Source organism: Nelumbo lutea, chromosome 2, assembly GCF_056320005.1.
Source record: "Nelumbo lutea isolate HS-2025 chromosome 2, American lotus-T2T, whole genome shotgun sequence".
Taxonomy (NCBI): domain Eukaryota; kingdom Viridiplantae; phylum Streptophyta; class Magnoliopsida; order Proteales; family Nelumbonaceae; genus Nelumbo; species Nelumbo lutea.
Window position 1 is genome coordinate 66,313,918 of NC_142685.1, and position 26,862 is coordinate 66,340,779.

The 26,862-nt window shown below is 42.2% G+C and overlaps 1 long non-coding RNA gene across 1 annotated transcript; it reads left to right on the forward strand.

Annotated features, from left to right (window-relative positions):
- Window positions 1-26,862, forward strand: LOC148871294 (uncharacterized). Its single transcript, XR_016108234.1, has 3 exons — window positions 1-147; window positions 20,609-20,751; window positions 26,588-26,862. It is a non-coding gene; the product is annotated as an uncharacterized LOC148871294 (long non-coding RNA).

The window sequence follows — 26,862 nt, forward strand, 5'->3', positions numbered from 1 at the left end:
GATGAATTTGAGAGGTTGTTTACGGGGTTCAAAGGTGTTTCTCCTTTCACTGATATCTCTGATACTGCACCCACCGTGGATTCTAAAGGCCTGACTAGAATTTTCCACTGCAGAAAGAAGGGAGATATCACCAACGTCAAGATGCAGGTTTGGAGTTTTTTTTCCTCTCTTCTTTCCTTGTTATTTTCTCCAAAGCCAATATTTTTCCTCTCATATTTTTTCAGGGGTACTGTTTCTTAGTTCCATAGGAGGTGAAATTAAGAAGAGTAGATTGGAAATGTCAATTCTAACTCCTCTACAATTTCTTACTGTCATACGTAGAAAAAATTGAAAATGCTTGATATGTGGAATTGTGGATTGATCATTAGTGGATAGTTGCAGACGTCACAATTAATGTAGGAAACTTGTGGATCTTGTTGGGCACTTAGCGCCATAGGAGCCGTTGAAGGGAACAATAGATCCCTAGCTTGTATGCAGCCTAAAAATGAAGTCTCTAATTTTGTTGCTTTTGTTTGAATTTTCTTTTGGAAGTGTACTTTCTTTTTTGATTTTGAGAGGGGAAAAGTTGGTCAATGGGATTTTGATTTTTATTGACCAAGAACCCATGTTATTTTTTCAAATTTATGTTCAGACCAGGAAAAGTTAATTTTCTTAGGTATCACTTATCCATTTCTAAGTGGATAAATAATTTTTTCACCTGGGGAGAAGTTGCCAATACTTGAATGGGACAAAAGTACCCCTTTTAATAATGGATTTTTATGGCTAAAATGTCTATTGTTTTATTTACATAAAAAATAAAAAAAAACATGGATATATAAATGCATTTACATGGATAAGTCTTTTCTAAAGAAACATTTATGTGAGTAAATGTATTTATCCGATTAAATAACTTACCGAACAGTGAATAGAACCTTCATGTATTGGTATTCGAGGAAATCAGTCCAATTATAAGTAGATAATAGGATTTTTGTAGACCTGGAGTCCTGGACAAATCAAATAGGTGGAAGGGAAAGCAAACACCCCTTTCAAAAGGATTGTAGACCATGCATAATTACTACATACAAATACTCTAGGTCTGATAAGTTAGTCATCAAGATATCTTTGGATTGCTTCCAACCAGTGTTGTCAACACTAGGACCGGACTAGATTGGTTACAGTGAGAACCAGAAATTTTCCATATTCTTAGAAATTGTCTTGATCAAACCTCTCTGTGTTTTCAATAAATATATAATATATGATATATATTGTTTTATGCTTATTTTAATATAGAATATCCTTGAGAATTAATGAAAAATTAATTATTTTTCTTAATTTTTCTAAATTTTATTTGAATGAATTAAATTGTTGATCCAAATCAAAGGTGATAAAAGTAGTTTGTCCAATCTGACCCTAACCTCGATGGGTCAGGTTTGGTTTGTTTTCGATAGTGTGCATCAATCCCATTCTGATTATTAATCAGGACAATAGCTTATACCCACAATTGGATCTAACCGACAAAGAATTCACAATTCCAAATAATAATGAAAACTTAGAAATTCATTTTGATAAAATATAATTTTAATAAAATTGACAGTAAAGTAAAAAGCTGCTCATATGTTGATAAAATAAGTTTTTATCAAAGTTTTCTTATGAGTAAAATATATGTCGGTATACCTTGTTTATCTTTCAAAAGTTAAGTCTAAAAGAAAATTGTAGAGGACAAAAGTGTCATTAACTGTTCATTGAATTTTCAAGTAATGTCATACTCTCTCCTTTCTTCTTCCTTTTCTCTTTGCTTCTTTTTTTTTTTTTAAATTAGGGTAAATTACAAAGACCCCCCTGCATTATGTGGTCTGTGACAGACCCCTTTGTACCATGACCGTTAGACAAACCCCCCCTCCCGTTAGCTTTCTGTTGAAATCCACCATTATAATATTTTTTAATCCCCATACTACCCTTGTAGACAATTGGGAGAAAAACAAGTTCAATTTCTCAGAAGTGGGGGAGGAAGGGCTACTCTTCCGGTGGCTATAGGGAAGGAGAGAAAAGGGAGATCGACAAGTTCTCTATCTCTCAGAATAAGCCATGTCTGCACCTAGGCACTCAATCTCCATGACACCGATATTTAGCTGGAGTGCTACATAGCCCAGACCGGATCCAGGGATGGTTAAGTTTTGCCGGAGACTTGATAATTCCACGTGGGACGAAGTGATTCACTCATGTACACATGTGAAGAACAAAACCGGATATGATGCTGAGAAAAAATACAGAGATGCTATGAACAAAGTGAGGGAAAAATACTGCAGGTGTGTTTTTCTTATTACAAGGGTAATATGGAGATTAAAAAATATTATAACGGCAAATTTCAATGAAAATCTAACAGAAGGGGGTTTTGTCTCACGGTCATAATACAAGAGAGTCTTTGTCGCAAAACAAATTACAGGGGAGGACATAGCCCACCTTGCCCCAAAACCCAACAAGAGAACACACTTACACTCTCAACCCAGCCCTCAAGCATTAAAGGCCAAGCATAAACAAGAAGACAATACATTAATCAATACGTACGTAAGACAGGAATCTTCATATATTCTTCCCTCAAAAGATTTCTAAGGTCTCGAGTATCTTGAATTGAGCTAAAGCTGTGGAAACTCCTTTCTCTAATCCTCATGTTGGCCAAAAAGTCTGCACATCTATTTCCTTCTCTAAGAGTATGAGAGAATTTAATTCTCATGGAATTACACATATTCTTGATATTTCTTAATAAATAGGTCATATTCCTAGAATAAGATGTCTTCTGAAGCAAAATCTCAACTAAATTCTTATTATCACTGTCTACCTCAATCTCAGTAACCCATCATAGAAGTTCCATTTCCATAAAAATAATAGAAGCCAAGACAAAAAAACACCGTTGCTATCCCTCATGATTTCTCTACCTGCACTCTCACCCAGATTTCCACGACAAGCATTATCAACATTAAGTTTAAAGTGGAATTCACCAGGAAACTCAAACTCCCAATAGAGCCATCAATGTTTTCTTTTTTCAATAGGTTTGATGGGAGTGTTCAAAACATGAAGGGCAAGGGAGTTTACCTCAGGATATGACGAATTACCTTGAAGCAAGCTAATTTCCAAAAGCCATTATTTATTAATTCTCTTGACAAGGGTAGAAGAGGTAACCCCTTTACCTTCAAATCTACAACTACATCTCTCCTGCCAAAAAAACCCAAAGTAAAATGGGAGGTAAAATTTCGATAAGGCGCTGAGATTGAGAGTCCACCACGTGTTGAGCGATGATGATGGGAATATCAAATAAGTTGCTATAATACACCCTAACTTATTAGCCAAAGCTCCACTAACAAAAACATGATTAGTACTCTCCAAACTTGGCTGATCACAACAACATTTATAATTCACGTTATCAATAGGAATCACACCGTGAATCAATTTCCAAATGAATAGAGATATCTTTGTGGGGAGACCAGATTTCCAAACTTGTTTATGCCAATCAACAATAGGACCATGGTCTCTAATCACACTCCAAGCTGAAGTAAGAGAAAATCCATATGATGGAAGATGATTTGGCCCGACCTACAAAACGATGACATGTGGACCTGACTCAGTACGAGCAATAGCTCAGCATCATAACCTGATAACAGTTAAGTAACAGGCCTATAAAAGCAGTTCGTTATATCATAGCTTGTTAAAGAAGGAGCTCGCTACAACACGAGCTCCGGATTCCCCGAGCTACCCCGAAGGGAATATCCCAAGGCTACCTTAGCTCGCGAGCTAGGGAAACCAGCTCGCTCAAGCCCCTAAGCAGATAAGTCATTAGAAGGGCAACCCTCAAGTACTCCTAAGCTCGCTACAAAATAGCTCACAAATGAGCAGCGCAAGCGTTTCTCAGGAAGTTTCTATCTGACAGACTGTACCGATCAGACTACGCCATGTCCCTTGACTGACGACGCAGTCCCTGTCCTTTCAATAGTCTGCACCCACGTCTTTCAACAGGCGGAGGCGTGCCTGCCCTTTGGAGACGTGTCACCCATCCGAACAAGGGGGTACATCGCAACGGCCACCTGCGCAGCCCCTGGCAGGTAACGGGCTATATCATAGCTTGCTAAAGAAGGAATTCGCTACAACACGAGCTACAGATTCCCCGAGCTACCCCGAAGGGAATATCCCAAGGCTACCTTAGCTCGCGAGCTAGAGAAACCAGCTCGCTCAAGCCCCTAAGCAGATAAGTCATTAGAAGGGCAACCCTCAAGTACTCCTAAGCTCGCTACAAAATAGCTCACAAATGAGCAGCACGAGCGTTTCTTAGGAAGTTTCTATCTGACAGACTGTACCGATCAGACTGCGCCATGTCCCTTGACTGACGACGCAGTCCCTGTCCTTTCAATAGTCTGCACCCACGTCTTTCAGCAGGCGGAGGCGTGCCTGCCCTTTGGAGATGTGTCACCCATCCGAACAAGGGGGTACATCGCAACGGCCACCCGCGCAGCCCCTGGCAGGTAACGGCTGTGGCAGGGGTCTAGTGGTGGTTTTGCCCGATCTGACAAGAGCGCCCCTATAAAAGCACTCGAGGCAGAAGGGGAAGGGATCTTCAAATACTTTTGACACCAACTCACTCTCATACTCTCAACTTGAGTACATCTTTGCTCGCGAGCTAATCTCTCAAGCACAGTGATAAAGCGCGACCTACACTCTTAGCTTTCGCACTCTTCTTTTCTCTTTCCCCTACGTTCTGACTTAAGCATCGAAGTATTCCCACCGGGTAAACCCCCGGGAATCCTTCCTTTCCATCTTCTTAGGTGCCGTCTGTTTCCAGCAAGGAGCCAGCCCACAACTAGTTAGGAGTGCCCAGATCGTGTCGCATCAATTGGCGCCTTCTATGGAAATCGTTTCTAAAAGCCTTACTCTAAGCTTTCACAGTTCCTTTTTTTCGAAAACTCAGCATTCATGGCTTCTTCAAGCAATGTCGGATGCAGCATGGAGATGGACATCACCAGGGAACAACTCCAGGCTCGATGGTCTGCATTGGGCAGTTCACCATTCCCCTCTCAGTGGACGGAGTCCCTAGCCTGAACGTGCCACAAGTAGTGGCGCCTATGAGTGTTCCCCTTCCCCTCTCTGTTGAGACAACCTTTGTTGAACCAACTGTTGTCCCTCTAGCGACTAGCCAGAACCAACTTGATGATTTGATGCAGTGCATGCGGGCCATGCAAGCCCAAATGCAGCAGCTTCAGCAACACCAACTCTACCAGTAGCAGGTACTGCATCACGTCTCTCAGTATCACTATCTGCAACAGTTCCCTCAGCTGCCTCAACCTCAGCCTCAGCTCCCTCTTCGGCACCCAACCTCGCGACAAGCCAGGTCTCACCACCAGGATGAACGCCCTTCTCGCCCAGAAGAGGCTTCCCAGAACCCCCCTAAGAGCCAAGCCTCCTCCTGCTACAGGAAAGAAAGGTCCGCCGCTCCGGTCTCACCGTGGGTAGTCAGGTCGGGAGGATCCCAACTCGCCAGGTCTATGTCACCCCAGCAATCAATGTTCGAAGCCCCACTTCTGGAGAACCGGTTCAAGATCCTAGCTGTAGACTCTTAACAGAACCCCTCTGTCCGCAGCCATCACCAGCAGCCCAAGTTGTTTCCTGCGCAAACTATCCCTGACAGTGTGGAGGCGAGCAACACCAACACGGAGCCCGCCAAGAAGCAAAGACGTCGCCACTGAGTGCGCCGAATTGCCACCTACGACCTGCTCGAACTCAGAGGTAGGGAAGAGGGAAACTTGGGTGAAGTAAAAGCTCATCTCCTTTCCGTTCCATCCCCCTGTCTCCCGAGCTCCTGGCCATTCCAAAACCCAAGGACTTCAAGCTCCCCCCTCTCGATAAGTATGATGGGTCGTTCGACCCAAATGATCATGTAGACGCTTTCCAGTCACAGATGCACCTGGCGAGGGCCAGTGAGTCTTGCATGTGCGTGGCCTTCTCCACCACTTTCAGAGGAGTGGCCCGCACAGGAAAGCCTTCTCAGTATAGTTTAGAGAGAGGGAGAATCCATTTGGGGCTACATCGAGCGGTTCAACAGTGCATGCATGCAGATACTGTGCCTAGACCCCGCAATGCGCCTTGCAGTAGCCAAGAAGGGTGTGACGCACAAGGAATTCAAGTGGCACATGGTTGTCAACCAACCGGTGACCATAACAGAATTCCTCAAGCTCGTAGGTAGGTTCATAGCCACGGAAGAGGAGATTAACCAGAAGGGCGAGAGCGCACCCGAAAAGAGAAAGAGAGAAAGAGAACCTTCCAGCCAAGGAGACAACCGAAAGAAGAAGCTCGGGGGGCCAAGCCGAGTTAGCCATTCCGAGCCCCTGTAGCAGATCGAACTGACTACACCCCACTGAATGCTAAACGGGCAAAAATCTTGATGGCAATCAAGGATGCCCTGTACATGAAGTGGCCACCCTACCTGAGGGGGAATCCTAATGAAAGGAATAAAAATCTATATTGTAGCTTTCACAGAGACCACAATCATAGTACCGAGAACTGTAAGAATCTCTACGACGAGATAGAGGAACTCATTCATCGCGGATATCTAAGGAATTTTGTACAAAATAATAATAATAATAATAATAATAATAATAATAATAATAAAGTAGGTCAGCAAGGGAGCACGGTAAGGATGTTCCCGAATCCAACAATAGGCCAGCAGAACAGTCACAGAGGTAGCCCTCGGAAGAGAGGCTAGTTCGGGGCACCATCCACATGATAGTTAAAGGCTCGATCGTTGCGGGCTGTACCTCAGATGCAGCTCAGACATCAGTTTGCGAAGCTGCCAGAGAAGAGCAGAATCATCCTAAGCGGCCGAAGACAGAGGAACCGATCTTCTTCATGGAGGATGATGCACATGGGGTCCACTACCCCTAAGATGATGTGCTCGTCATAAAAGTAAGGATCAATGATTTCGAGGTCAGGCGCGTCTTCATTGGCTCAAGTAGCTCGACGGATATCCTCTTCAAAGCCACGTTCGACCAGCTTCAGCTGCAGGGAAGTGACTTAAGGCCCGCGAATACTCCCTTGGTAGGCTTCAGTGGAGAAGAAGTCAGGCCCCTGGGGAAAATAACAGTACCTGTGGAAGTCAGTGCATGGCCCAACGTAGTAAGACTCAACCATGACTTCTTAGTGGTCGCGATCCCTCCCCGTACAATGCCATAATAGGCCGATCGATCACCCATGCCCTACGGGCGGTGGTTTCCACTTATTACTTGGCAATGAAGTTCCCTACGGACTTCGGAGTGGGGGTAGCGCAGGGCGACCAGCTTGAGTCTCGCAAGTGCTATGTTGCCACCCTCAAGGGAAAGACCAAGGTGGCTGACAATCTCAAACTGGAGCGACCTATGGAGCAAGGCGAAGAACGAGCTCCACCCACAGAAGAAACAATTGCTATTCCAACTTCAACAGAAGACCCAACTCGGGCACTTCAGGTCGGAGTTTCAGTCTAGGAGCCCCTGCGATCCGAACTGGTAAGTTTCTTGCTTCAAAATTTAGATGTATTTGCATGGTCCGCGGCAGAGATGCCCGGCATAGACCCTAATTTCATAACTCACAAACTCAATACTGATCCTGCAGTTAGGCCCGTTAGACAGAAGAAACACAACCTAGCCCTAGAGCGATGGAAAGCAGTCGACGAGGAGGTTGGGAAGCTCCTCGCAACTGACTTCATAAGAGAAGTCCATTACCTGAGCTGGGTAGCCAACCCCGTTCTGGTAAAGAAGGCTAACGGCAGCTGGCGCATGTGCGTCGACTACACTGACCTGAACAGAGCCTGCCTAAAAGACTACTTCCCCCTCCCCAGAATCGATTGCCTAGTGGATGCGACCTCAAGGCACGAGTTGCTGAGTTTCTTAGATGCCTATTTGGGCTATAACCAGGTCAGGATGGACCCGACGGACGAAGAAAAAATTGTCTTCATCATAGAGTTTGGTCTATATTGTTACAAGGTTATGCCCTTCGGGTTGAAAAATGCTGGGGCAACCTTTCAAAGGCTTGTAAATAAACTATTTGAGCCATTAATTGGCAGAAAAATAGAGTGTTATGTAGATGACATGGTCGTCAAAACCCAATTCTCAAATGAATTAGTACAAGACTTGCATTCTGTCTTTCAAATTCAGCGACAATTTAACATGAACTTAAATCCAAACAAGTGTGTCTTCGGTGTCACTTCGGGTAAATTCCTGGGATACATCATCAACCGGTGTGGCATTGAGGCCAACTCGGATAAAGTTAAAGCTATCCTAGATATGAGACCACCCCAGAAGTTGAAGGAGGTTCACAGGCTGAATGGCCGCATAGCCGCCCTGAGCCGCTTTATGTCCAAGTCAGCGGACCGCTGTCTGCCTTTTTTTAAGGCAATTAAAAGCAAAGGGTTCAAGTGGACCCAAGACTGCCAACTCGCATTTGACGAGCTCAAGAAATACCTCGCTAGTGTACCAACCTTAACCCGGCTCGAAGAGGGTGATGTTTTAGAGCTGTACCACTCGACAAGTGACGAAGTGGTCAGCTCGATACTGATAAAGGAAGTAGATCGGGTCCAACGACCCATCTACTATGTTAGTAAAGTATTGTAGGGAGCAGAGACGAGATATCTAGAAATAGAGAAGCTAGCCTACGCACTGGTCATCGCAGCTCGAAAGCTCTGTCCGTACTTCCAAGCTCATACTGTTATCGTCATCACCGACAAACCTCTGAGGCAAGTCTTACTTAAGCCCGAGGTCTCTGGTCGACTGACGAAGTGGGCCATTGAGCACAGCGAGTATGACCTCCGATACAAGCCGCGAACTGCCATTAAGGCCCAAGCCTTAGCAGATTTCATCGCGGAGTGCACTTTCAGCTCTGAAGTCCCTAGGTTGGTTGAGCACGAGGCCCCCAGTTTGGGCAAGCCCAGAGCTCCCAGGCCAGTTGAGTCCGAGCCCCGTGAGGTAGCAGCCAGTGTGGAGTCTCTCCTAGTTAGGCCAATCGTGAACTGGGATGAGGAGCCCTGGATCCTTCATGTAGATGGCTCCTCAAACCAGCAGAGCAACAGAGCCGGAATAGTTCTGCACGGCCCAAGTGGCACGAAATTGGAGTATGCACTACGCTTCGAGTTCGCGGCATCCAACAATGAAGTGGAATACGAAGCGCTGATAGTTGGATTAGCTTTAGCTAGAGAAGTAAAAGCCAAGCACATCGTCATCTATAGTGATTCCCAGCTCATAGTCAACCAAGTCATAGGAGATTATGAATCTCCCGAACCAACCATGGTTGCCTACTTAGCCAAAGTAAGAGAGGCTCTGCTTAACTTCCAGTCACACTTCATCAGGAAAATCCCGAGGTTGGAGAACGCTGAGACCGATGCCCTGTCCCAGTTAGCCAGCACCAACGATATCACCATGAGAACCGTGTACATAGAGGACCTGCCTCGGCCTAGCATTCTTGGGGGGGGGGGCAGAGGAGGTCACTCCCGTCGTTCAACCAGAGCCGAGCTGGATTGACCCACTCGTGAGCTTCTTGCTACACGGGACCCTCCCCGCAGATCGCAATGCGGACGGAAGGGTAGAGCGCTAGGAGGCCAAATACGTCATAATAGACGAACGGCTGTACCGAAGATCCTACACGCTCCCCTATCTACGCTGCTTGTGACCTATTGAAGCCGAGCTCGTACTCCGCGACACTCATGAGGGTCTATGCAACGGACACTTGGGGGCAGGGCCCTCGCCTAAAAAGCACTACGATAGGGGTACTATTGGCCAACAATGAAAGCAGATGCCATCGAGCTCGTCAGAAAATGTGACAAATGCCAGAAGCATGCCAATATCCACCATCAGCCCGCTGTCGACCTCAAGTATCTCACCAACCCGTGGCCCTTCGCACAATGGGGCATCAACATACTTGGACCTTTCCCACCAGTGACAGGCCAGAGGAAATTCTTAGTAGTAGTAGTGGATTACTTCACCAAGTGGGTAGAAGCTGAACCTCTTGTAACAATCACAGCGCAGAACGTCCAAAACTTCTTTTGGAAGAACATTTTGTGCCGCTTCGGGTTACCTCGGGTACTAATTTCTGACAATGGCAAGTAGTTTGAGGACATCAAATTCCAGAACTGGTGCCAAGATATGGGGATACGATAGAATTTCACTTCGGTTGCACACCTTCAAGCAAACGATCAAGCAGAGGTCACGAATAGGCCATCCTCCATGGATTGAAGGCACGTTTGGACCGAGATAAAGGATTGTGGGCAGATGAGCTACCTAGTGTTCTATGGGCTTACCGAACCACGGAGAAAACTGCCACAGGAGAGACTCCCTTCAACCTTACCTACAACACCGAAGTAGTTATCCCAACAGAGATTGAAGTACCTACGTTGCGACTAGAAGCATACAATGACAAGATAAATGAAGATGAGCTATGTAACAACCTCGATTTACTCGACGAAGTAAGGGACCTCACGCACATCAAGACCGCAACTTACCAGCAAAGAGTAGCTCGGTACTATAACACCAAGGTTAAGAAGCGGAACCTCCGCATCGGTGACCTGGTCCTCCGTAAAGTTATGGTACCTGAGCCCGGCATTGGCAAGCTTGGGTCTAATTGGGAAGGACCTTATCGAGTGAAACGAGTGCTCGGGGAGGGAACATATGAGCTCAAGACCCTCAAAGGGAAACAAGTACCTCGGGCATGGAATAGTGTCAACTTAGGAAAATATTACCTGTAACAACTGAGTAGACCACGAGTCACTCCCAGAGCCTAAGGGCCAAAATGCCAAGCTATCGTGACCTCGATGCAATAAGACCCAGTCATCTCCATAGCATGGGCAAACTTCAAGGACAAACTATAAGTCACCCCCCAGCTCTCGGGCCAAAACACTGAGCTAACTGAGACCTCGGCATCAAGAAAGACTTAGCCACTTCAGTGAGGAAGGCAAAGTATGAAATATCATAGGCGTAAACAAATCGGGTTTAAACCCCATGAAACATAGCTCGCCTCAGTGCGTTGGTTGAACTAAGGAATAACCGACAAGGGCATGGTTCGGGCACACATGGTAATCACTCCGCCGTGCATCGTAGAGATGCCTTAAATGATTTAGGGACAGTTTGGGATAACGACTATCGAGAAGTCCTACTTCGGGTATGTAGCTCTAATAGCTCGGGTGTTGAGATCACCTTAGCAAAAATAAAGAGAGCGCATCATACTTGGAAGAAAGAAGAAGAAATTTCATTACCACTCAAAAAAAATGGAAAAGAAAGAAAAATAGCAAATGACAAAGCTATAGTCTAGCTAAACAGCTCTGGAATGTCTGACAGAGTGAAAGGGCACAACCACCCAACAAAAAGATGTTTCCATGACTGGGTTTATGGCACCCAGGAGCCACCAGAAGTCCAGACAAACGCCGCCAAAGCCTCAGGGATCCGCCTCCTCGTCCTCGTCCTTCGGAGAGTCAAGCTCCTCTTCCTTCGCCTGGTCCGCCATCTCGGAAGGAAGACTCTTCATGGTGATGCCGTCGAGGCTGAGCCCGGAGAATTTCTTCCGAACCAACCACCGGCAAAGCTTAAACCTAGAGCGGTATGAACTCGAGCCATATTCTACCTGGAGGTCATGATATTCCTGGGATTTTTTGAAGTCCCAGACCACCTTCTCTCGCTCGGCCTCCACCATGTTGTCAAAATTCTGAGTTCGATCCAATAGAGTGGACTCCAAATCCTGAACCTGTTGGTGAAGGAGCTCCCTCTCCGCTGCCACCCTTGACGACTCCTCCCTGTAACGTCCGCTGCCACCCTTGACGACTCCTCCCGGACGAGCAGCTCTTGGGACCCACTCCCCTTGCGAGTGTGAAGGAGCTTGCCCTAAAGCTTCTAAAGGTTGACCTTCTGGTTATGAGCGTCGCAGGAGTGGACGTGCATCTGGAGGGCCATGGCGTGTATGGCGGTGTTTACCTGCCAACAAGAGACAGGAGTCAAAAGACAACAAAAAGGGAAAGGAGGGCAATGGAAGAGAAAAGGACCATCTACCACCATACAGTGAGAAGCAATGAGCACGGCAAGATCCCCGGGCTCCATCGCCCCCCACTTTGCGACCTCCTCATTGTAGATCACTCTCCGACTTCTTCTGCGAGCCACAACAAAGTCGTTTACGCCCTCCCATTTCCCCACTGGGAGCCGTGGATAGGGAAATGACCGAGACGAACCTAGAGGGGCTACCTCTTGTTGCGGCGGCTTGCCCTCCTCGAGGCTGGCCTCGTCGGCACCCCCTTCGGATGGAGGCGGTGGAGAGGTGAAACCCGACTCGGCAGACCCGAACTCAGTACCCTCAGAGGGAGGAGTCTGGTCAGGGTTCGACATCTTTACTTTGCGCCTCTAGTTGCTTGACAGAAGGCGGCATGAATCAACACCAGGCATGATGGCTACCAAGAAGAATCCATAAAGTGTCAAGTTCAGTAAGAACAAAGTACACGTATATATACAACATTGTGACAAGGTGCTACGTGACCTAAAGAGGCAACCTACCCGGGCTCAGGCCGGCCTGCACGAGCTTCTCCTCGTCCAAGTAATCCAAACAGAGGAAGCCAACTGATGCCTAGGACAACATCATTTTTTGAGTGTCGGGGTCCAGGTCGACCCCGAAGTCATGGATGGCGCCCCCCCAAGAAGTAGGGAAGGGCCACCCCTCAGGATTGCGGACCAAAAAATAATCCCGTTTCCAGGCGGGAATTTTATTCGAAAGCCCGTATAAGAGCTTGTAGCCACGACGAGGAGAGAAGTAGTAGAGATGCCTCTTCGGTGGAGCCCTGGGAGTGGCATTCTTTATACAAAGGATAGTAGAAAAAATGTCGAGGTTTAAGGGAAGACAGTATTCACAACACAAGGATATAGTCCCAACCATGTTCCGAATGGTGTTGGGATGAAGCTAATCGATGGTGATGTTAAAGTGGTTTAGCACCTCCACTATCAAGGGGTGTAGGGGGAGATGCAGGCCAACCTCGAGCTGCTCCTGGTATATAACTATCTCATTGGGACCATGCTCCCACGGAAAGTTACTGGTGGGAAGGTAGTAGATGAGGTCCCTAGGAAGGTGGAAATAGCTAATTAGAGACCTAAGTCTCCCCTCTATCATGGAGGAAGGGCCGAAAGTATCGGCTCCCTCCCCCAGGAAGTGGAGGCTCCATCACTGGAGGTCTTCCAGACCCCCAGGGCCCGTTCCCAGGCTCCCCTTGAGCTCGAGGGAGCATCATTATCCTGATCACCACCCCGATGACGAGTGTAGTATGGGTACTTAGACATGACTGATAGTAATCGAAACTCACCAAAAGGGACGGGACGAAGTGAACTGAGGAACTCAAGTAGACTTGACAGATGTGCGACCTCAGAATCCCAAGACAGTAAGATGGTGTGAGGGAAAATGAGACCAAAAGGGCCCTTCTATTTATAGCCTCCACGCCTCTGATTCAATTACCCAGATTAAGGTAGATCCGACGGTTCGTGGGTGTACTGACCGCACGCCTTCTGAAAACCAAAAAGCAATTGGCTGCACATCTCCCATGATTGAGGTAATGACGGTTGCACGACATCCAGAGTTAAGAGCCACTGCAGCACGTTTTCAGAATTCAAAAAGTCAAAAAATCTCCTGATTCCCGCGAACGCATTTAATGTGAGTAGTCAATCAAGTTTGAATTTCGGTCAAATCAGTCCATCATACATCACAAACTCCTTGCGCTAAGGCAACACTCTCAGCCCAAGGAGTGAGGGGCAATTGATGGAGGATGATTTGGCCTGACCTACGAAACGATGACACGTGGACCTGACTCAGCACGAGCAACAACTCAACATCATAACCTGGTAACGGCTAAGTAACAGGCCTATAAAAGCAGTTTGCTATATCACAGCTCACTAAAGAAGGAGCTCGCTACAACACGAGCTTCGGGTTCCCCGAGCTACCCCGAAAGGAATATCCCGAGGCTACCTTAGCTCGCGAGCTAGGGAAACCAGCTCGCTCAAGCATGACCTGACAAGAATGCCCCTATAAAAGCCCTCGAGGTAGAAGGGGAAGGGATCTTCAGATACTTTTGACACCAATGCACTCTCATACTCTCAACTTGAGTACATCTTTGCTCGCGAGCTAACTCTCGAGCACAGTGATAAAGCGCGACTTACACTCTTAGTTTTCTCACTCTTCTTTTCTCTTTCCCCTATGTTCTGACTTAAGCATTGGAGTACTCCCATCGGGTAAACCCCCAGGAATCCTTCCTTTCCATCTTCTCAGGTGCCGTCCGTTGCCAGCAAGGAGCCAGCCCACAGCCAGATAGGAGTGCCCGGATGGTGCCACATCACCACCTAAATAATTGCATGTCCAAATAAATTTGTCCTCTTCATCATGCAAAGAAAGCTTCACATCTTTAATCATATAAATTATATTTTGGGGAATATCTTCATCAAGGACAAAATTCCAACTACCATCCATATTTAATACGTGGTTCAAGGGAATACCTTGGATCTCACAGTCTTCCAATTCGTCCATGAGAGGACCCAAACCCAACCAATTATCATAACAAAAAGAAATATTTCCTTTCCCAATTAGCCATTGACAATGCTGTAATGCTATGCCTTTAAGACTCATCATGTCATTCCAAAATTTTGATCCATTTCTAATCTTAACAAGCAGCGCCAAAGAATTGGATTGACATATTTTGAATACATGAATTCAGCCCATAAGCTATTTCTTTGAATGAGTCTAAACCATGCCTTAAGTCTAAACCATCCCTTAGGCTGTGCTGGTTGCAATGCAAATAAATTTACACTGATGCAAAATCATGGCAGTGCAAATGATTTGAGTGTAAATTTTGACTTATTTTTGTTTCAAATTTTAGCTTATTTTGTTTGTTTGCAGTAAACATGAAGTAAATTAAGATATGAAGTAGAATAAAATAAAATCCAAAGCAAAATTAAATGAGAATTTGCATTTTTTACATTTGTACTCCTATGCATTTGTATTAGTGCAAATAAAATTGCACTGCAACCAAACACAGCCTAAGGGATCTAATATCAAGATCTCCCTCTTGAATGGGTTTACAGATTTTTTGCCATCCAATCCAATGAGTTCTACTACCAAAAGTAGAAGCCCCCCAAAAAAATTTTGCAAAAAGCTGGTGTATCCTGTTAATCACTGATTTAGGAGGAGAAATTACACTAAGGCCTCGTTCGCTTTTTGGTAAGTTAATTACCCGAGTAAATGTAGTTACCTGGGCAAGTTTTTCCTGGGAAACACTTACTTGGGTAAGTGCATTTATTCATGTTCTTTTACTTCTCATATAAATAAGGCAATGACCATTTTAGGCATAAAAATATATTATTAAAAAGGGCATTTTTGTCCCATTCAATTGTTGTCATCTTTCCCTCTACGTGGGAAAGTTATTTACCCACCTAGGAGATGGGTATCACTTATTTGGGTAAGTGATACCCAAGAAAATAAGCTTTCCTTGGTCCCCACAAAAATCTGAAAAAAGAACATGGGATTCTTGGTCAATGGGAACCAAAATCCCATTGACCAACTTTCCCCCTCTCAAAATCCGAAAAAAGAACGCTCCCTAAGAATGTAGATTGGCATTGACTATAAAACATGTTTGATTAGCAACAATCTACTAAAGGGATGGGAGATCCATCATATAGATGGCCGAACCCTACAAGAAGGTTGGGCGAAATTTCAAAAATTTCTTTACCCCCATCCAGGAATCTTATTCCCAATTTAGAAAACTATATTTTCAATGTTCGTTCTTGTAACCAAACCGGACCAAATCTGATACCAAGATTAGGGAGGGATATACCTGATACGGAATCCACGCAGAATCTCCTCCCAACGTAGGTATTCACACCCAAAGAGTGTACCAAATCCTTCCTTCCCTGAAGATGACACAGCTTTGGATGAGGCTGGATCAATAGGTAGTTCTTCACCAAGAACCTATGATTCTTCAACACGAATCAAATGGGGTAGTGAGCACAGATTCAAAATTGTTTCTTCTAGTAAGAAACAATATCAAGATCAAATCTTGATCAGATCCAAGAATTGGAGATCGGACAGGGTAGGGCGGCAAGAGCAGGAAGAAAAAGAATTGAAGGCAAGATCAGTCTAATTGAGTTGTCTTCTCTCTGTGTTGTGTGTCTTTTCAAGTCCGCCCTGCTCTCTATTTATAACCTTAAAGAGACAACCTCCTAATCTGATTAGGAGTTTCTTGATCCAAATCTTTATTTGGATCTGTACTCTTTAAGTGATAAGGATAATCCCTTATCTTATATGCAGTTCAAGATCAGTTTATTCCTAATCAAATTAGGAGTTTCCTGATCCAAATCTTTATTTGGATCTAAACTCTTTAAGTGAATAAGAGTTATCCTCTTATCTTTATCTACTGATCTAAACCTAGATTCGCCCCTATTTAATTAATCCAATTAACCTAATTCGAAATGGGCCTCTAGGCCCATTAAGCTTTCAAGCTCACTTCCTTTTAATGCTGGTTAGCTTGGCTTTCTTTGTATGGCGTGGGATCCTAACATTAATCTACACATCAACCACATTGGTTCAGCCTAGCCTCTATTACAAGGCCTGGCCGAATTCACTACTGAATACAATGAACCCTTGAGCCTATCACTATGGGCTCTTAATGGGCCCAACATTTACAGTAAATGGTCCTTGAGTCCAGTCATCTTATGAAGGCCTAAGGACTATGGGCAGATGCAAGATTTGCCCATCAGGTATAATCCTCAATGGTTTTACAGTGATGTACTCTCCCTTGGCTGCAAGGTACAGTACTGTACTCTCTACTCACATGGATCCCAGGAATTAAAACATTTTGCAAACAAGATTAAGAATTGAGTCCAACCGAGTCGTGGTCCCATTTGTCATTATCAATTGCATAAAATTTAATTATGCAATGTCTAGGGTACATACAAGATGTGTCACTTTGTATTCTTAGTGGTTTATATAACATAATTATCATATCCACCAAGCGTACAAACTAAAACACAATGCATAAGATAGATGGATAGATAGGCACGTTAAGGTTGTGTTTGGTTTGAAGGGAAAAGTAGGGAAGCGAAGGGAAAGGTAGGAAAACCTTTATAAAGCTTGTATAGATTTCCCTACCTTTCCTTTCCTTTTCCTACCTTTTCCTTCAAACCAAACTTAGCCTTAGTGGCAGCAAACGGGAGTGGATTCCCAAGACTTCAAGGAAAATTTTATCTAATACTATAATCATTACCATGATTGGATATGATCCCATTCTCAGTAGAAACTGATACAAAGACAGACCCAACAAGCTCTAGATTGTGATTGGAGTTCAATTTCGTTCTGCCATGCTTTATTTTTTAGAGGGGGGGGGGGTTCAAAAATAGTAAACCGGCCAGACTTGTACCACTGTTTAGTGTTACTCTAGCTCCAGGCAACCTCATCAAACAATTAACCATGTGAGATAGGAATTCTAGTGCTATATCACCTTATTTCTGCGTCAATTTTGACCATCCATCACAAGAAAGACTGATGGAACAAACTCAAAAAAAGCTCAAATTTTGCAATAATGCATTTGCACTTTGTCATGGCCCTACTACAACATTCCATGCTTCTCGAAGACGTTGACATTCAACCAAGCATCAAAAGTTTCCACTCAAAGTGCTTGGCAATTTGGACTAGAATGCTTGCAAGTTAGATAATTGTACCTTCAATTTTCCTTTTTTTTAGTGGGAATTGTACATTTAATAGAATTGTCTCTTATTAGATAGGTATTGAGAGCTAGAATTTACTCACTTTTGAAGAGAATTTAGTGTCTAAAGATAAAAAGTATGCTTTTGATTTCATTACAACTTAAATGATATTTTATTATTTTTTTTGCTGCAACCATATATTATTTTGACTGTTTGGCAAGTTGGCATTATTGAACATTAAATATATGGCATTTCTTGAACTCATGTCACCTATCTTGGTCCTTGAACTGAAATAGGTGGCCTTTGGGGGGGGGGGGGAGATTTGTCTTGGTGGCTTTTGGACTGAAATAGGTGGTCTATGAGGAGGAAAGACTTGTCTAACTAAAGAAGTGAACACAAAGTTGATTTTGAACAGAAAGATCACACACGCACTCGGTGATCATTGATTGTATTTATAGTTATTTTGATATGATTATCATGTACAAGGATAACTACAAGTAAAGATCAGATTGGTTAGGAATTTTGGTTTATCTTGATTAGTTACAAAAGATGAGGCTTATCTGGGTTAGCTGGCGTATGGATGAGATTTATCTTGAATAACTGGTGTGTGGGCCGATGCATGGGCCTGAGGAGTGGGCTCACTATCACTAACAGACGTACTGGCTCTTATTACTTACTTGATAAACTGGCAATTTTTAAACCCATGTCACCTATCTTGGCATTTGGGATAAAATAGGTGGCTTTGAGGGGGGAATGATTTGCCTTGGAGACATCATCTTTTATTGCTTAGAAAAATGGAAATTCTTGAACCCGTGTCACCTATCTTGGCATTTAGAATAAAATTGTAGGGAAAGGTTTGGTCATTAATTTCTAGCATTTGCATATCTTGTGGAGAGACAGTTCTTGAACCTATATTTCCCATTTTGGCATTTGGACTAAGATAAGTGATCGTTGAGGGGGAAAGATTTTCCATAAACTTCTAGCATTTGCACATTTGGTGGAAGTTCTTGAACCTGTATCACATATATTGGCATTTGAATTGAAATAGGTGATCTTTGAGGGGAAAATATTTTGCCATAAACTTCTAGCATTTTCACATTTGGGGAAGAGCACAATTCTTGAATCCATATGACCTATCTTGGCATTTGGGCTTAAATAGGAGATCTTTGAGGGGGAAAGACTTGGCATTAGTTCCATTATTGGTAAGGGTGACAGACTTTTCTTTGTCTTTTCTTATGTTTGTTTTGAAGGAAAAAGTAGGGAAAAGAAAGGAAAGGGAGGGAAACCTTTATAAACCTTGTATAGATTTTCCTACCTTTCATTTCCTTTCCTTTCCTTACCTTTTCCTTCAAACCAAACATGGCCTTAGGAAAAATTCTAGATTAGTACTTATACTTTAGGGGTAGTGTCAAGTTAGTACCCGAACTTCAAATCATGTCACAACAATACCTAAACTTTCAAAAACTGTCAAGTTGGTCCAACATTAAACATCATATAAAAGGACAAAAATGCCCTTCACTTATCATCTAATTTTCTTTATCTACCACACTCATATAAAACGTTTCATCAACACCTCGACCACCACATGGTTCAATCTTAAAGTAGTTTGGACCATCTAAACCAGAAGAAACTCTTGGTATGCCATTGTACAATCCAAGACCAAGAGACGCTGAGATAGACGAGTGATCTAAGCTAAAAAAGATGTGCATGCATTTCTTTTCCTTCTTCTCCATCAGCCCACCACATACAGAGAGAGAGAGAGAGAAACTTGCTCAATCAGACCAACCATTACAAGAAAACACAATTGAAGGCAAAATAAGAGAAGAGGGGAAAGCGAAATCCTATGACCACAGCTGTGATCTCATGTCCCAAGAACACAACCTTTTCTCTCCCCTGTGTTTATGTGGTTTTTCTGGTTTCTTTGAGGGTTTTGAACCCAATGAACTCATCCTATGCTCTTCCCAATCCCAATACAACTGTTGACTGAACGTTGTCCTCCAATTTTCAATTATTGAAACAAAGTTTTAGTCTAGAAAGGCGAGAACTGTATATGAAGCAAAGAGTTGTGGGAGGTGGAAGTTGGTAGAAATCAATTTACAAAACCGGTAGAGCCATCTGGCTTTAGAAATTAAAAAAAAAAGCAGACAAAGTTGATGGGCCCAATTCTTCTCTTGTTTAATTTCTCTGCACATTGACTGGAGCAGGGTAACTAAACTCAACGCAATGCAGCAACCTTTCTTGATACTAACTCAACGCAACGCAGCAGCATTGCTTGATACAGACTTGAATTGCCAGAGAACAGAGGAACGACCATATATGTAGACCTCTTGTTTTTCTTTTTGTTTTTAGCTCTATCTTCCACAATTATCCCAACAAATTCAAGTGTGACAATACCCATAAGTCAAAATTTGAGCACTAATGATGATCATAGAATTCTACACTAGCCCTTGTTTCCCGTTGGCTCTACTACACCGGCCGTAGTGTCACCGCCCACTCCATCCGGCCGGAAGCTCGGTTTCTCCAAACCTAGAGCAGCCCTTCTTCCCAGAGGTACCCACGAGGCCAACCCCAGATCAGACCCAGACCACCACTCCGTCTCCTCCTGCCGACAATGCCTCCACCTCGGGTACAAATGTAGTAGCACAGCAAGCTAGTCCAACCAAGAAGGTTGCAATTGGAATTTCCGCTGTGAATTGCGCTTCTAGCCATAAATATCGTCATCTTCTCATTTCCCTCCTATTTTTCCTGATTTCAAACTCGACCTAGTTGAGATTCTTGGTTGAAGGTTGGTAGGTTGCTCTCAAAATATTGAAATAACATCTAGGCCTTTTTTTCTTTGCTAAAAACATCTAGACCTTATTTTCTACAATTAGAAGTTTTAACAGTTACCACACTTTTTGTGTTATTAATTGCAGGCAGACCGTCTCAACTGCTGACGGTTTAGTCCCTACTGTGCAATGGCATACCAAGGAAGTGAGCTGAACCACTCTATGGAAACAATGAACAGTATGGTTCAGTTTGAAGGTAGAAGACAATGGACATTGTCTTCTTTTGAAAGGTAATTTTGATAGTTTTAAAAATTTTAAGTCGTATATGTCATCAAGTGATAATTTTGAAAACACTTTAGGAAAATAAATAAATAAAACTGAAGGGTCAATATAGTAAGAGCGACAAATCCAAATTGTAAATAGCAGCTATATGAATTTAATGCATAAGTAAGCTAAATGAATGAGACAATCAAAGCAATTTAATCTATGTGAGTATATGTTAAATCCAGAATTTGGGTTTTACAGAAAAGGGAGAGTATGTATATAATTGTATCAAAGGCTCATTTGAAAGCAATGCGAATCTGAATTCAAGAATAATGAAATGAATTGATGTGAATATTTCAATGTTTGACAGCAAGAAGTCAAGAAAATAAAATAAAATAAAATAAACTCAGAAAACAAGAAACTATGGTAACATATTCAATTGATACAAACCAGTAATGGAAGTGGGCATACAAGATGACCAATGAAAAAAAGGGAGAATCGTGTTAACAAGTCCAGTTATGCACATCAAAATAGATCTGAATATGAATGTAAGTATTCTAATAACGTATCCCTAAAGCACAGGTATTATGCAGAAAGGTTCTCTATATGGTTGGATGGAAACACATACATTTAGATATTGATGATAGGGGGACTTAAACAGAGGTAAACAAACAGAAAAGATTTTATTTTATTTTATATTTTTTAAACAAGAAGATCTTATCTGACAATATTATCAGTAAAAAAAATCAAAGAGGCAAAGAGAGTTTAGAACTTTCCTTTGTTTGGAGAGATCTGTGGTTGCAATCTTGAGGCTTAATGTAGAGCTTAATTACTCACATCACCAATTCGTCTATGTGATTAGAGGTGAGCTGATAGCAGCCCTGTTGTGAAACCAAGGTGGGAGATTGTATTTGTTGTTGCCCCTTTCAATAGAATCGGTTGAGGGTTTATCCGCCTTTGAGTCGTGTGGGACCTTTTGAAGAAGATGATGATTTCTGAAGAAGAGGTCCCCTAGGTTTCTTCTTTTTTGAAATTTAAAGGGTTCCTCCATGAGGAAGATATTGGGGCCTCCTCTTAGAATGGAAGGTGGGGGCATAGGAGGGAGAGAAAAGGGAAAAAGAAAAAGGGAAATGAGGTAGGGCCCATAGGGGAAGAGAGGAAAGGAAGATATTAAAAAAAATGTTGTTTACATTTTTCCCCTCTTTTCCACTAGCTATGTGTAGTGAATGGCAAAGAACTGGGCTGGATGAAATGGGGTTCCGGGTTATGGTGAGTGAATGTAACTAGAGAGAGATTGCCCTTCTTGGATGCACGTGGCAGCCAAGAAGAAAGGGAGGTAGAGACAAGGAAGGCATGGTATGTAAGGGAGGAAGAAATTGAGAGGATTTAGGTTAGGTAAAGAAAGAGGAAGGGGAGGAATAACATACAACCATCCTTATATGCCTCACCTTGATATAGCAAGTAAGTAGAGGAGAGTAGCTAGAAAGCAATCTCACTCTAAAAACCTGCAAGTTAAATTATGAAAAGTAAAGAAAAACAAAGAAAAGGTAAGCAAAGGAAATATTTATTATTATTATTTTTTATTAATGTGGTGAGAAAATAGAGGTTAGAGAGCTGCAATCCAAGACAAAACGAAGCAAATTTGACGAAGAACAAAGAGTTAAATAAGGATATTGAAGATGCATCAAAGCACATTTGTTTTAGTGTGTATAAGTAAAGAAAGAAAGTGGTTTTGAAGGTGCCAAGGTAAAAGCAGAAAATGTTAAAAGAAATAAATGGAAAAAATATTGTAAAGAAAAGGAGATGGAGTTCAAGGGAAAGAATTATAATATTAATAATTAACAATAATAAATAGGGGTAGTAGTAGCAGTAATGGTGTATAACAAGTAAAATAAATGAAGGATGAGGGGTGGGATCTAACCAATATAACCTGCAAACATGTGTTATTAAGCATACAGATAACATTAGTTATGGATAGAATTTCTTCATGTATTTAATGTTAATTGGGGAAGATAAGGGTGTACCATTAGCATGAGCTAAACGATAGACAGAGGCAGAGTATGCAGTAATTATAATGAATGGTCCTTCCCAATTAGGACGGAGCTTACCATGGCGATGGAAACATTGTTTGAGTACTAAATCACCAACATTAAAGTCATGACTATGCACACGCTTATTATAATAATAAGCAAGGTGTTTTTGATATGCATGCATATGATCAAGAGAATGTAACTTGTGTTCTTCTAAGAGATCTAAGCGGTGTAAGCTTGATTGGCTATCATGTGGGATTTTGTCATGCAAAGAAATGCATAAGGATTTAATTCTAGCTCCATGGGTAAAACGACTTCAGTACCATAAAGTAAGGTGTGGCACCTGTTGGTTTTTTAAAGGAGGTGCAGTATGCTACTCTATGTTGGAAGAGTCGTATTGTGCTAATAATAACAACCAAGAGTAGTGTCACTAACAGAAATATAAAGGAGTAAAGTTTTGTTTGGTTGAGGTGGAATAAGAATAGGAGGGTGAAGGAGGAGGGATTTGATGTCTTCAAAGGCTTTTTGACAAGTAGGGGTCCACTCGAAGGGAATGTCCTTTCGTAAGAGCTCATAAAAGGTTTGCTACGAAGGGCTTGATGTTGATTATATCTACAAAGGGATGTGAGTCGACTAAGGAAGCTACATACCTCACTAACGGTTCTAGGTGGTGGCATGTCTTGGATTGCTCTGATTTTGAGAGGGTCCACTTCAATTCCTCAGTGGCTAACTATGAATCCTAAAAGTCTACCAGAAGTAACACCAAAGATGCATTTTTGGGGATTGAGCCAAAGCTTGTAAGTATGAAGGCGAGTAAATACCTTTCTAAGAATAGGGAGGTGGGATTCTCGATTTTGGATTTACCTAGGATATCATCAACATAATCTTTTAAGATGTCATGCATAAGGTCATGAAAAATGGTGGTCATGGCATGTTGGAATGTGGCTCCTGAATTTTTTAGGCCAAAAGGCTTTACTTCATAACAATAGATGCCCCAAGGGGTTATAAAGGCTGTATGGTCTTTGTCTTCTTCGGCTAGGTGGATTTGGTTATACCCAGAAAAGCCAATCCATGAAGGGTAGCATTTCATGACCGGCTATACTATCCACTAACAAGTCAATTTTTGGAAGGGGGAAGTTATCTTTGGGCTATGCACGATTAAGGTCACAATAATCTACACAGATACGAATGGAACCATCTTTCTTTGCGACTAGAACTACGTTAGCTACCCAACCGGTATAATAGTGGGGAAAATGAAACCTACATCAACTAGTTTTTGAAGTTCAACCTTAACTTTTGTGGCTATGTCTGGATGCGTTCGACATAGTTTCTGGGTGACAGGTGGGGTGCTAGGCAGTACGCCAAGGTGATGGACAACTAAAGAGTGATCTAAGCTAGGCATGTCAGTGTAAGACCAAGCGAAAATGTCTTGAAACTCTCTAAGTCAGTCAGTTATTTGAAGATGTTCATATTTTGTAAGACAAGCTCCTATCTTAACAATGTGTGAATTTTCTTGAGTACCTAGGTTAATGTCAAATGTGTCCTCGATGAGAGATGTAGGGTCATCTTCTAGTTGGTGAGGGGCGATGAGCACTATAGAAAAGTCAGTATCATCAGAAAAGTTTATGGTATGGGTGGAGGATCCCTAAAGTGTTAATTGGTGAGAGTTAAGTGTAGTTGTGAAGGAAGATGTAGATTAAGACAAATTTACGTCAATTGGGTGCGGAGGGAATGGGTTTGCAAAGATTCCTAGATCAAGAGAGGGTTGGTTTTGTGATGTGGTGGAAGTGAGTAGTAGGTGGGGGGGATGTCAACTAAGAGTTTATTTTTTTCAATTAAATCTTGGACAAAATATTTAAACACGTTATAATTAGCTACAAGTTGTCTTGGTGTACGGTGGAAGTGGTAGTATTGGTCTTCTCTATAATTTTTATGTTTTGGTGCATCTGGTTTGATTCATGGGTGTTGGATCATATTGCGTTGGAGGAAGTTATGAAAGAGGTCAGCATAATCGATGTTAAGTATCTTTAGTGGTTTTCATTCATTTTTATGTTGGGTTGGTGCATATGTGAAGTGTTGATCTGTGTTATGGATGGATGTGTGGGGTTGGGTGTAAGTACGAGAAGATGTGTAAGTAGAGGACCTAAACAGGAAGGTTCCGTTTGCTTCAAAGGCTCTTTGGATAGCTATACCATGTTGTATGACTTTTTCAAAGGTGGAGAGGCAAAGGATGGATAGTTGAAAGCAAAATTGGGGAACAAGGACATGTATAAAGGTTGAAACAAGGAAATGTTTTGGTTGGTTATTTGGAAGTTGGCTTGCTAAGGCTCTCCATCGGTTGTAAAACTGGGCAAACGTCTCATCATTATTTTTTTGTCTCATGTTGGTTAGGTCATTTAAGGTGACTATGTGAAGTGTTGATCTGTGTTATGGATGGATGTGTGGGGTTGGGTGTAAGTACGAGAAGATGTGTAAGTAGAGGACCTAAACAGGAAGGTTCCGTTTGCTTCAAAGGCTCTTTGGATAGCTATACCATGTTGTATGACTTTTTCAAAGGTGGAGAGGCAAAGGATGGATAGTTGAAAGCAAAATTGGGGAACAAGGACATGTATAAAGGCTGAAACAAGGAAATGTTTTGGTTGGTTATTTGGAAGTTGGCTTGCTAAGGCTCTCCATCGGTTGTAAAACTGGGCAAACGTCTCATCATTATTTTTTTGTCTCATGTTGGTTAGGTCATTTAAGGTGACTTCAGCTTCAAGATTGTAGGCAAATTGGTTAACGAATAGCCGTGATAGTTGGAAAAAGGTGGTGATAGACTGACTAGGAAGATTTGTGAACAATGTAAATGCTAAGCCTGTTAAACTTTGGGGGAAATGTTGTGAAAGTAAGACGTCGTTGTGCTGAATATTTACACATTTAATCGGAAAAGCTTTTATGTGGGTGTGGAGGTTTCATGTTCCGTCATATAAGGTGAATTGGGGAAAAACGAAATTTGGAGGAAAGGGGATAACACTAATGTAAGAGAGGAAAGGAAGGGAACAAAGATCATGTAAAGAAAAAGCTTCTAAGGAGCTTTTGTGGTCGTCTAACTATTTATCTATTAGCTTGTTGACCATTAACTTTATGTTTCCTTGAGGTGGGTTGTTTAGGCTAGTATCCAAGATAAAATTTTGACTTGTTTAAGAAGTTGAATAGTTTATATTTATACTCAAGAGTCTTATAGATAGTTTATGCTTATATCTGGGAGCAACTTTCAGTAATTTACTATGTATCCGAATGCACTATTAAATAGTTTAGGCTCGTATTTAAAAGCAACTATAGATAGTTTTGGCCATATCCAATAATGATTGTAGATAGTCTAGGCTCATATCTAGGAGTGATGGTAGAAAGTTTATGCTCGTATCTAAGAAAATTATAGATAGTTTATACTTGTATATAGGACCAGTTATAGATAATTTATGTTCATATTTAGGAACAATTTTGAATAATTTATAGTATATCTGAAAAGCATTAATAAATAGCTTAGGATCATATCTAAGGGCAATTATAGATAGTTTAGGCTCATACCCCTAGGGAGCAATTTATAAGAATTTTTATAGGTAATATTTTTAAATACTTCTTATTCATAAGTTCATCATTTAATTGCAATTTTACATCATCAAATGATGTTTCCTTGAGATCATCTTCATGAATACTTGGCATTGATTTGAAAGTTTTCATGTTGTTACAAGATTTACAAAAACAATATTCTCATTATCTTTAATTTGTTCTCTTTTAACTTTGGACTGAACTTGATTGGTGAACACCAATGTTTGTTGCTTGATTATCAAAGCATCATCTAAATTTATTCCAAGAGCAATTTGGCGCTTCCTATCAAAAGGGATAGAACTATGGGGGTCATCCCTTCCTTTTCTGACCTCCTAGTGATTGTTCACTTTTTCTTCCATTATTTGTTTTTTCTTCATGTCCAAACTACTTTTCTTCTAAATAATAGTTGGGGTTGATGTTGATTGCCCCAATCTATTAAATACCAAAGTGTGAAATGTTGGCAATACCAGCCTATCAAATGATAATACGCACTTCTTAATTAGTTTTTTGCTTCTTCAA